Here is a 12,301-nt window from a genome sequence, read left to right on the forward strand (position 1 = left end):
TTATTAGCTTGGGATGTTTAACAGATTACAAAGGTTAATGAATGTTGAAATGTTTGTTAGACAGATCATGTCGTATAAACTTGAATTGCAAAGAAAAACAGTCGGATGGGGCGCAGACCCAATATCCGGGGTAAATGTCAGGGAAATTGAAAGAGAATCCTTTGTTCTTTTTGAATGACATGTACATCGTTCAAATGAAATGTTTAGATAAAACCGTAGCAATATTTTAAATAAAAATTAGGTACAATGGTCGACAGAAAAGGGGGACTTCCATTTAAAAGAAATAGAATTATGATGACGGTATGCATGTCGTCGGATAGGTCATGTTTCTGAGGCTGGGGTCGCCAGCTTGTTCGCGAACGAAACTTTACAATCGACTAGGTATTTCTACGTTATGTGTACTTAACAAAACATGTTCTTCAGGACTTTAAAAAAATGAGTTAGACGTAAGGATGTAGACATGCTTTTGTTCACTTACGTTGGATTACGTTAAAGTCTATAACAAAAATGTATTTAACTGACGTGTCTTTCGTTTTTTACTGAATGAAACAAGAAACAACCATCATTAGAACTTGAAGAAAATCAAATACAATATCAAGCCCAGAAGGTCTGTGCATTTAAAAATAAGACTATTCTATTCGCCTTGGCATGGTACCAATTAAGGCTGGAAAAGAAGCTGTAGGGGAAGCTACCACTTCATGGCATATAGTACAATAAAATTGATAATAGCGACATGACTGACAAATATTAGTCTGTTAAGCTTACTGTAAAAACATGACTAGTTATTATTCTCCTGAGTGAGGCGGTAATATATAGATGGACTTGGAGGATACCAAATGTTAAGTTCCTATCAATATTTCATATTTATTTTCCACGTGTGTAGAGTATAAAATCGCATCAAATTTGTGTCCCAGGAATCTAACAAGAATCTATACAGTGTAAAACTCAAGCATGATTAGAATATGATCAATTCATGTGCTTGACATTTTAGATTTAAATTAGTGCAACTCATGTCTGCGTTAGATAAACAGACTAAAAAGAACTACATTCCAGGGTTTAAAGGGATCAGTCATCAGCCTTAGTACTCTATCACATGGTTCTTCTGTATTGGTAAACACAACCGTTCAAACGTGCCTCCAAGTAGCGCACGATAGAGCAAGTCTCTAGTTTTGCCCCTGGATGTGATACAAAGATAGACAGTGCAACAATTTAACATATCTTAGGCTATGCACGTGTGAGAGAGAATCCGACACATGATCTTTGCCTCATTTATTAGGATACTAGACACTCGAGTGCCGAAAAAACATACGCAACAAAAACGATCAACAACAGCGAACTTTGTCAAACTTCCAAAACCTAAAATCAATGCTGAAAGGAAACCCTTTTCTCCACTAGATGTCTCCTAAATAGAATAGGGCAGTGGAAAACAACACACGACTGGACATTAATCTCTGAGGTAACAGATGCAGAAACTTACGTCTGCAGTATGATTCAGTATCTATGTATTTTCAGTGTGGTTTTTGTGTACGTTCTTTGTCATGCGGTATTGTATTGGTGTGAATCACTTCTCAAAATTACACAAAGTAGTATTCTAACGCCGCTAAAACAATTGCTATAGGGACTTTTTCAAGAAGGGATTTGATATCGAAATTTCTGTGGATACTTTAGAATTACTGATGCTGCATTTGTACATCTGTTGAAATCGCGTATTTTTCTTCTCGTGTGACGGTATGATGGCATGTAGTGGAATCAGAGTTCATGGTGCCTGCAGAAGGTACCACTGGGGGTGCAGCGTACAGAAATATAAAGCTAATCGGGGATCCAAATAAAGTCAAATTCAAACATCTGTTTCTAGATCTTTTGGAATAATTGCGATATAACATGATCATCCATGCAATGGACTAATAGTTAATAATAGAAAAAAATAACCGTTCGCAGAACTCAACCTTCGTGAAATGGGTGATGGTGCGGTGGTGTAGGGTTTATATGTAGACGTGTCATTTGCTAGCTTAACAGTATATATGTTGTTGGAATTATACATGGATTTTGATGTGTTTGGTTGTGTTGCATGGTTTATTGGGAGTGGAATATTTGGTTTGGACAGATTGTGGTGGTATTTGGGTGGTATGACGGCGAGGTTGTTTGATTTGGATGGTGAAAGTTTTGAGTGTGGTTTGTTAATGCGGTCGTTACGTTATTGTGTGTGAGCTTTCTTTAGTTATGTATCGTCAACCTGTCTGCCTACCATTGATCTTCGGATACGAAGAAACAGCCATCAATCAATCAATCAATCAATCCGTAGAGCGTCGCTTGTAAATGGAAGCGTGAAGGCGAGGTGTTGAGAGGATGTTGTTGGTTTTAAATATGAAACTGTGAGGTGCATGTCAGGATGAGCGTATTCTACGTCAGACCGACATTATTTGAGACTTTTGTATGTCATTAAGAATCTAAACGGCAAGTTACTTGGAATCTTGGCAGTATGTGGTCAATGTTGTCTGTGAAATGCATTGAAAGTTGAAGAATATAATGCGAAGACACAGGGTTTGTGGTTTTTACTATGGAATGGAATGTATGTGTACGTTATGGCCTGCTACAAAGTGTGTTAATTGTGTCTCTACGATTTACGGGAGCTGAAGAAGATCTAGACCTGCTTACGCTTTTTGGGAGAAAGCATGGAGACCGTCACATAGGGAGGTGCTCCAAAAAAAGGGATTTAGGCAGTAGGCAGTAGACAGGTATGAGATGCACGTTACTTTACAAAGTCTTTGCAGAGTGTAGACCAAGTCAAGTCAAAGCCTTTATGAAGCTAGATAGCTTCTTTCTCCATATGGCTGCTTAATACCAAGGTCAAATGTCGTCTGCTAGGTCAGATTTCCGTGACAAGGGTTGACGGTTTATTCGTAAACGAAAACTTTCAGGCCAAGGAGTATTGCTTGTCTTTCTATGTTATTGTTTAAATTCTTGATCAATCAATTTTTCAATAAGTAAACAAAAATCAATACAGGCAAGATGGTGACGCCCTCAAACAAAATATGTTATGCTAGAGCTACTATAAAGACGGCAGATGTTCCATGTAAGACATCACGAAATCGCCGCAAAATACAGCTGACCGCGCGGGTCGGTTACAACATTGACGCCGACGCCGTGTAAGGCATTTTGCCGTGACCGTGTCAGAATCGTGTATGACATCACGAAATCGACGCAAAATGCATCTAACCCCGCGGGCCCGTTGTAACACCTTCGCGGAAGCCATGTCAGGCATTTCGCCGCAACCGTGTCGGGATCGTGTGCGGCATCTAGTCATGCTTAAAAAATTCCTACAAATCCTACAATTGTTGCTGTAGATGTTTGTAGTCTGAGAGTGACACAGGGAGCAGACCATCCAAAATTCAGCTGTAGGAAGTGTAGGGTTGTTGGAATCCTACATAATCCTACAACTGGTGATGTAGGTATTTGTAGGCTGAGCGGACATGAAGAACAAACCATCCGAATTTCAGCTGTAGGAAGTGTAAGATTGTAGGAATCCTACATAATCCTACAATTGGTGATGTAGGTATTTGTAGGCTGAGCGGATATGAAGAACAAACCATCCAAAATTCAACTGTAGGAAGTGTAGGCTTGTAGGAATCCTACATAGTCATACAATGGGTGATGTAGGTATTTGTAGGCTGAGCGGACATGAAGAACAAACCATCCGAATTTCAGCTGTAGGAAGTGTAGGGTTGTAGGAATCCTACATAATCCTACAACTGGTGATGTAGGTATTTGTAGGCTGAGCGGACATGAAGAACAGACCATCGGAAATTCAACTGTAGGAAGTGTAGGATTGTAGGAATCCTACATAATCCTACAATTGGTGATGTAGATATTTGTAGGCTGAGAGGGACATAAAGAACAAACCATCCAAAATTCAGCTGTAGGAAGTGTAGGATTGTAGGAATCCTACATAATCCTACAATTGGTGATGTAGGTATTTGTAGGCTGAGCGGACATGAAGAACAAACCATCTGATATTCAGCTGTATCAAGTGTAGGGTTGTAGGGATCCTACATAATCCTACAATTGGTGATGTAGGTATTTGTAGGCTGAGCGGACATGAAGAACAAACCATCCGAAATTCAACTGTAGGAAGTGTAGGATTGTAGGAATCCTACATAATCCTACAATTGGTGATGTAGGTATTTGTAGGCGGAGCGGACATGAAGAACAAACCATCCAAAATTCAGCTGTAGGAAGTGTAGGATTGTAGGAATCCTACATAATCCTACAATTGGTGATGTAGGTATTTGTAGGCTGAGCGGACATGAAGAACAAATCATCCGACATTCAGCTGTAGGACGTGTAGGGTTGTAGGAATCCTACATAATCCTACAATTGGTGATGTAGGTATTTGTAGGCTGAGCGGACATGAAGAACAAACCATCTGACATTCAGCTGTAGGAAGTGTAGCATTGTAGGAATCCTACAGAATCCTACAATTGGTGATGTAGTTACTTGTAGGCTGAGCGGACATGAAGAACAAACCATCTTAAATGCAACTGTAGGAAGTGTAGGGTTGTAGGAATCCTACATAATCCTACAACTGGTGATGTAGGTATTTGTAGCTGAGCGGACATGAAGAACAAATAATACGAAATTCAGCTGTAGGAAGTGTAGGATTGTAGGAATTCTACATAATCCTACAATTGGTGATGTAGGTATTTGTAGGCGGAGCGGACATAAAGAACAAACCATCCAAAATTCAGCTGTAGGAAGTGTAGGATTGTAGGAATCCTACATAATCCTACAATTGGTGATATAGGTATTTGTAGGATGAGCGGACATGAAGAACAAACCATCTGACATTCAGCTGTAGGAAGTGTAGGGTTGTAGGAATCCTACATAATCCTACAATTGGTGATGTAGGTATTTGTAGGCTGAGATGGACATGAAGAACAAACAATCCGAAATTCAGCTGTAGGATGTGTAGGGTTGTAGGAATCCTACAATTGGTGATGTAGGTATTTGTAGGCTGAGCGGACATGAAGAACAAACCATCCGAAATTTAGCTGTTGGAAGTGTGGTGGTGTAGGAATCCTACAGAATCCTACAATTGGTGATGTAGACATTTGTAGGCTGAGAGGGACGTAGGGAGCGGACCATCCAAAATTCAGCTGTAGGACGTGTAGGGTTGTAGGAATCCTACATAATCCTACAATTGGTAATGTAGGTATTCTTAGGCTGAGAGGAACATAGGGAGCGGACCACTCGAAATTCAGCTGTAGGAAGTGTAGGGTTGCAGGAATCCTACATAATCCTACAATTGGTGATGTAGGTATTTGTAGGCTGAGAGAAACATGAAGAACAAATTATCCGAAAGTTTAGCTGTTGGAAGTGTAGTGATGTAGGAGTCCTACAGAATCCTACAATTGGTGATGTAGACATTTGTAGGATGAGAGGGACATAGGGAGCGGACCATCCAAAATTCAGCTGTAGGACGTGTAGGGTTGTAGGAATTCTACATCCTACAATTGTTGCTGTAGCTATTTGTAGGCTGAGAAGGACATAGGAGGCGGACCATCCAAGTTTCGGCTGTAGGATGTGTAACTTCGTAGAATTACTAGTACTATAATATCCTAAGTGTTGCTGTAGATATTTGTAGGCTGAGAGGGACATTGGAAGCGGACCATCCAAGTGTTATCTGTAGGAAATGAGCTCTGTAGAAATCCTACACAATCCTACAATTGTTGCTGTAGATATTTGTAGGCTGAGAGGGACATAGGAAGCGGATCATCCAAGTTTCGGCTGTAGGAAGTGTAGGGTTGTAGAAATAGCCGGCTTCCCCTGAGCTAAAAGTTTGTATTGCAGTAACCGCACTGTTTTTAATTCCAAAGTAATAGAAAGCTTTCCGAAAGTTTACGAAGCATGCAAAAAGACGTTTTTAGGCGTCGGTATTATACATATATATGGTATATATCTTAAGGACTTTCTGATTCTACTTCTCATAATCTTCGCAATAAACACAACCTACGGGTACCGATTTGTGCTACAAGTCGATACCAAAAATCTTTTATTCCTTCTGCAACGCAACATTGGAATGGTCTTGACATTGCTGTTCGTTCACTTAGCTTTTCATTGTATAAAAAACAGATAGATAAATCAGTACGCCCCTAGGCCTCCATCAATACACATTTTAGTCACGGTCCTCGGTACACCTGCGCTCGAGTCCTTACTCGCCTTCGCATCGGCACCTGCAGTCTTAAGCATAGTTTATTTATCCGCAATTTAGTCTCTAGTCCAGCCTGTATCTATGGGTGCCGATGCATATGCCAAGGTGTTGCACACTTTTTGTTATACTGCCCTACCTATCAACATCATAGAACTAATCTTTTCGGCAATCTATAGAACCTGTTAGGCAACCACTCTTGACTTCTACAGTTTATTCGAATCAGCCCGTATCAAATTACTATTAAGGGGTCCCCATTTCCTGCCCAATTTACAACAGCAGTATCTTATAGTTACCCAGTCATATGTTGTACATACCAAACGCTTTGCAATTCCCTAGTACCCCAAATTATTTGTAAATAGCTGTGAATTGTTTGTTTTGATATTGTTATTTTATTTGCTCTTGTCAGTTGTTATCTTTTTTAAAGGTGATGTTAATGTTAGCAAACTGCTAGTGTGCATCACCTCTCTGTCCTGTTTTCCACTTTGTTGTTGAATAAAAGAAACAGGGACCGAACAATTATAGGGGTATTTTAGTCATAAGCTGTCTCACCACTGTAATTGACTCAACACTTACACATACTACCTAAACGAAAATAATCTCATTTCCCTAAATCAGGTTGACTTCAGAAAAAATCAAGGTGGATATAAACCTATGACCATCGACACAGTCATATCCACATGTCTAGAAAGACGTTTCTCACGTAGGTATAATACCGACGCCTAAAAACGTCTTTTTGCATGTTTCGTAAACTTTCGAAAAGCTTTCTATTACTTTGGCATTAAAAACAGTGCGGTTACTGCAATAAAAACTTTTCAGCTCAGGGGAAGCCGGCTATTTCTACAATCCTACACTTCCTACAGCCGAAACTTGGATGATCCGCTTCCTATGTCCCTCTCAGCCTACAAATATCTACAGCAACAATTGTAGGATTTTGTAGGATTCCTACAATCCTAGACTGCCTACAGCTGAATTTTGGATGGTTGTTCTTCATGTCCGCTCAGCCTACAAATACCTACATCACCAATTGTAGGATTATGTAGGATTCCTACAACCCTACACGTCCTACAATTGAATGTAAGATGAATTGTTCTTCATGTCCGCTCAGACTACAAATACCTACATCACCAGTTGTAGGATTATGTAGGATTCCTACAATCCTACACTTCCTACAGCTGAATGTCAGATGGTTTGTTCTTCATGTCCGCTCAGCCTACAAATACCTACATCACCAATTGTAGGATTATGTAGGATTCCTACAATCCTACACTTCCTACAGCTGAATTTTGGATGGTTTGTTCTTCATGTCCGCTCAGCCTACAAATACCTACATCACCAATTGTAGGATTATGTAGGATTCCTACAATCCTACACTTCCTACAGCTGAATGTCGGATGGTTTGTTCTTCATGTCCGCTCAGCCTACAAATACCTACATCACCAATTGTAGGATTATGTAGGATCCCTACAACCCTACACTTGATACAGCTGAATATCAGATGGTTTGTTCTTCATGTCCGCTCAGCCTACAAATACCTACATCACCAATTGTAGGATTATGTAGGATTCCTACAATCCTACACTTCCTACAGCTGAATGTCGGATGGTTTGTTCTTCATGTCCGCTCAGCCTACAAATACCTACATCACCAATTGTAGGATTATGTAGGATTCCTACAATCCTACACTTCCTACAGCTGAATTTTGGATGGTTTGTTCTTCATGTCCGCTCAGCCTACAAATACCTACATCACCAATTGTAGGATTATGTAGGATTCCTACAACCCTACACGTCCTACAATTGAATTTAAGATGAATTGTTCTTCATGTCCGCTCAGCCTACAAATACCTACATCACCAGTTGTAGGATTATGTAGGATTCCTACAATCCTACACTTCCTACAGCTGAATGTCAGATGGTTTGTTCTTCATGTCCGCTCAGCCTACAAATACCTACATCACCAATTGTAGGATTATGTAGGATTCCTACAATCCTACACTTCCTACAGCTGAATGTCAGATGGTTTGTTCTTCATGTCCACTCAGCCTACAAATACCTACATCACCAATTGTAGGATTATGTAGGATTCCTACAATCCTACACTTCCTACAGCTGAATTTTGGATGGTTTGTTCTTCATGTCCGCTCAGCCTACAAATACCTACATCACCAATTGTAGGATTATGTAGGATTCCTACAACCCTACACGTCCTACAATTGAATTTAAGATGAATTGTTCTTCATGTCCGCTCAGCCTACAAATACCTACATCACCAGTTGTAGGATTATGTAGGATTCCTACAATCCTACACTTCCTACAGCTGAATGTCAGATGGTTTGTTCTTCATGTCCGCTCAGCCTACAAATACCTACATCACCAATTGTAGGATTATGTAGGATTCCTACAATCCTACACTTCCTACAGCTGAATTTTGGATGGTTTGTTCTTCATGTCCGCTCAGCCTACAAATACCTACATCACCAATTGTAGGATTATGTAGGATTCCTACAATCCTACACTTCCTACAGCTGAATGTCAGATGGTTTGTTCTTCATGTCCGCTCAGCCTACAAATACCTACATCACCAATTGTAGGATTATGTAGGATTCCTACAATCCTACACTTCCTACAGCTGAATTTTGGATGGTTTGTTCTTCATGTCCGCTCAGCCTACAAATACCTACATCACCAGTTGTAGGATTATGTAGGATTCCAACAACCCTACACTTCCTACAGCTGAATTTTGGATGGTCTGCTCCCTGTGTCACTCTCAGACTACAAACATCTACAGCAACAATTGTAGGATTTTGTAGGAATTTTTTAAGCATGACTTGATGCCGCACACGATCCCGACACGGTTGCGGCGAAATGCCTGACATGGCTTCCGCGAAGGTGTTACAACGGGTCCGCGGGGTTAGATGCATTTTGCGTCGATTTCGTGATGTCATACACGATTCTGACACGGTCACGGCAAAATGCCTTACACGGCGTCGGCGTCAATGTTGTAACCGACCCGCGCGGTCAGCTGTATTTTGCGGCGATTTCGTGATGTCTTACATGGAACATCTGCCATAAAAACAGAATGAGACTGAGATATGTATATCACAAGTAAAACGGACACTACAGATGAATATACAAAATTACTACATGGGTTAAGGGCCATATTTTCTTAGAGCGCCAATCCTGACTCCCTCACCCTAAATGTAGGCATTTTTGTGTGGACATGGATAAGTGTGCTACATGAAGGCGACATTTGTCAGCCATATTTTTCAATTCTCCCAGACGGGAAGTTAAATGTTTTGGCGCCCATACGTTCTGCTGCTTCACTTCCAAGTTAGACCGACACATATAATGGTCAGTCAATAGCTGAGGCAGGCTATTATTGACCTTTTCTGAAAATTCCTATAACATAATTTGCTAGTGCACATAAGATTCAAATTCTAACATTTCTATAAATCTTGCGTCTGTAAAAGTAACTCGGCACATTGTTCAGTTTGGACCATGAAATTCTGACTTAAGCACATAATTCTGCGATTTGTAGTAGAAAGATAAGTACAAAAAAATGATCCAAAGCTGTAACTGTTTAAAAGACAAAGTGGCCAGAAGAAGTTGAGAATTTGGATGATTTACCACAGGTGATTTACTTTACTGAGGGATGCGGTTTCTTGATTGATAATAGGTTTAGCTGTCATATTTCACTGGTCTGAGGTTAAAGAGGCTATCAGGTCTACATAATGATGTTTCCAAGGAAATCATCGGGTATGTTAAGTTTTGTCTGCACGATTAATCGGGTCGTTTACGAACATTTGCAATCATCTTGTTTGTCCTGCACTCTGGTGTACTTAATAATACATTCTGAATGAGCTGAAGAAAAGCCAAGATCGATTAGCGATGTGTAACTGACGTTGTTCTGCACTCAAAGAAGAGAGTTTGTCAATGATAACGGGATTACATTCTGTATCATCATTACGTCATCTTACATGTGTATATGTTGGAGCGCTCACGTGTTTACTGTGGTATCACGTAGTATAAATCTTTAACAGTTAAAGTCCTCACTATCTCACAAGTGACAAATATTACGGCGCAGAGGACTGAATAGATTCCAGAGGTGTCATTGCTTTTTTCATATATAAGATAGACTCTAACAGTGCGAAAAGGACACATCGTCAGTGACTTCGAGGTCACTGGGTGTTAAATCACCAGACAGCCTCACACGGGTGACCTAGCCGAGGTTGTTCAATACCCCGACTGTTTATATTGTCAAAGTGGCCTTTAAGCCCCGCAAACCACATCCCCTCTCCCTCCTCTGGCTTTACACCACAACCTTAGTGTGCTTCATCTTTTTTCGTTCGTTGGCCTATCTAATGACTCAAAATGGTCTGCAAGCAAAAGGTCACTGCTGCCTTAATGTGACATCTTTTCTGATTTATTGGCGTCTGGCTGTGTTTGGGTCGTGCTTCGTGTTGCAGGACACGAAGCGTATCGTAATTAGGTAGATAGGATCTTGTGTTATGCTAACAGTGTTCTGGAGATCTAAGGAAACTTGAAGTCTCATAGCTATAACTGCTAACATTTTGGTTAGAAACGTTCACGATGCCGCCGGTTCGTACTGAGGAGTTCGGTTGTGACGACAGTGATGCTCTTAGGACTGTTTTATTACGTTAGTGTTTGAACAGTTGACGTCATTACAAGTTAAATATCAACAAAGAAAATGATTAGAACCTTTGAAACATATCATAGCTTCACCGTCAAGTGCACTTGAACTATATTGTCTTTTTTGGTATCTTCAGCAGGCATTACGTCGCTTAGTAAGTTTGTATACCTCAAGTAGCACACAGGCATGTGTTTGTGTCTGCGCTGACCTGAGTCAAAAGCTGAATAGTCCATTTAGAAAGTCAGCATTGTTTTTTTCCTTCACATTTAGTGTTCTATTTCTGTAATGTAATTTATGTACCTTGCGTGATACCAGCAAAAGTTAGAGGTAATAATATTCAATACCAAGTCACAAAAAAATACTACTTTGCATATATACTCAAGGCTACTTCGAAATCAAGTGTGAAGGAAATAATAATGATTGGGCATCCTACCAACATCACACCCAGTAAAGGAGTATGCTTGGATTACAAAACAAAAAGTTAACATGGAGAAATGGAGTCAGTTTCATGACCCGTTGGTGTTTGTTACATACCTTACAAAGATTTGAAACCTTTTTGACAATGTATCTGAAGTGGGCAATTCTCAACAATTTCCAACATGTCCTTACTATTTTCTACGACATTCAAACATGTTACATCAAGTACATTATTGTATTTGTTTCTACTTGTTGCAACATAGATTCGCCATTCTTTTAAAAACTCGAAAAGATATTTTGTTATTCGGGTAATGGGCTGGGAAGAGGTCAATTTACACATTCCTGCTAATAATAGAAAGTAATGTCTGCCAGCTTCCCACAGAAAAACCAGTGTTCATCTGTAAATTTTTAAAATATAAGTGGAAGACAGCGAATGTCTGTGCATTCTAACTGTACAAGGGCAATAAATCAAATTTACAATGAAAACACGTACCTGCCCTTTAAACGTTCTAAACAGAGATATTGCAACATTCCTTAAGACACACACACGCACGTACACACACACACACACACACACAAAAACACGCACACACACACACTCACACGCATATATATATATATATATATATATATATATATATATATATATATATATATATATATATATATATATATATATATATATATATATACAGGATAGGGAGAGAGAGATGGAGAGAGGTGGAGGTGTGGGCGTGCGTGGGCGAAGGGGTTAGTTCTGTCTCAGACTGATGCTTTCACTCGGTCAGAATGTCAGACAGTGGGAGAGGGTGGCGTAGAAGGGGGGGTGGGTGGATGATGTAGGTAGTGATGATTATGGGTATAAGGAAATTGATGTGAGGGCGCGAGTGGATGTGGGGGTAGGAACCGATTCCCGGTTTTACTACGTTATTGTGAGTTTATATGTGCGGGTGAGAGTGGGTTAGAGGATGATTGAGGGGCGCGGGGGGGTGTGCGCGCGAGTGAAAGCGACATGGACATATGGAT

General features: G+C 40.2%; 1 long non-coding RNA gene across 1 annotated transcript in view; it reads left to right on the forward strand.

Moving 5' to 3' along the window:
• LOC118430478 overlaps window positions 1–12,301 on the forward strand; it is a 19,514-nt gene that overhangs the window by 453 nt on the left and 6,760 nt on the right. The window lies entirely within an intron of this gene.

Source organism: Branchiostoma floridae, chromosome 1, assembly GCF_000003815.2.
Source record: "Branchiostoma floridae strain S238N-H82 chromosome 1, Bfl_VNyyK, whole genome shotgun sequence".
NCBI lineage: Eukaryota > Metazoa > Chordata > Leptocardii > Amphioxiformes > Branchiostomatidae > Branchiostoma > Branchiostoma floridae.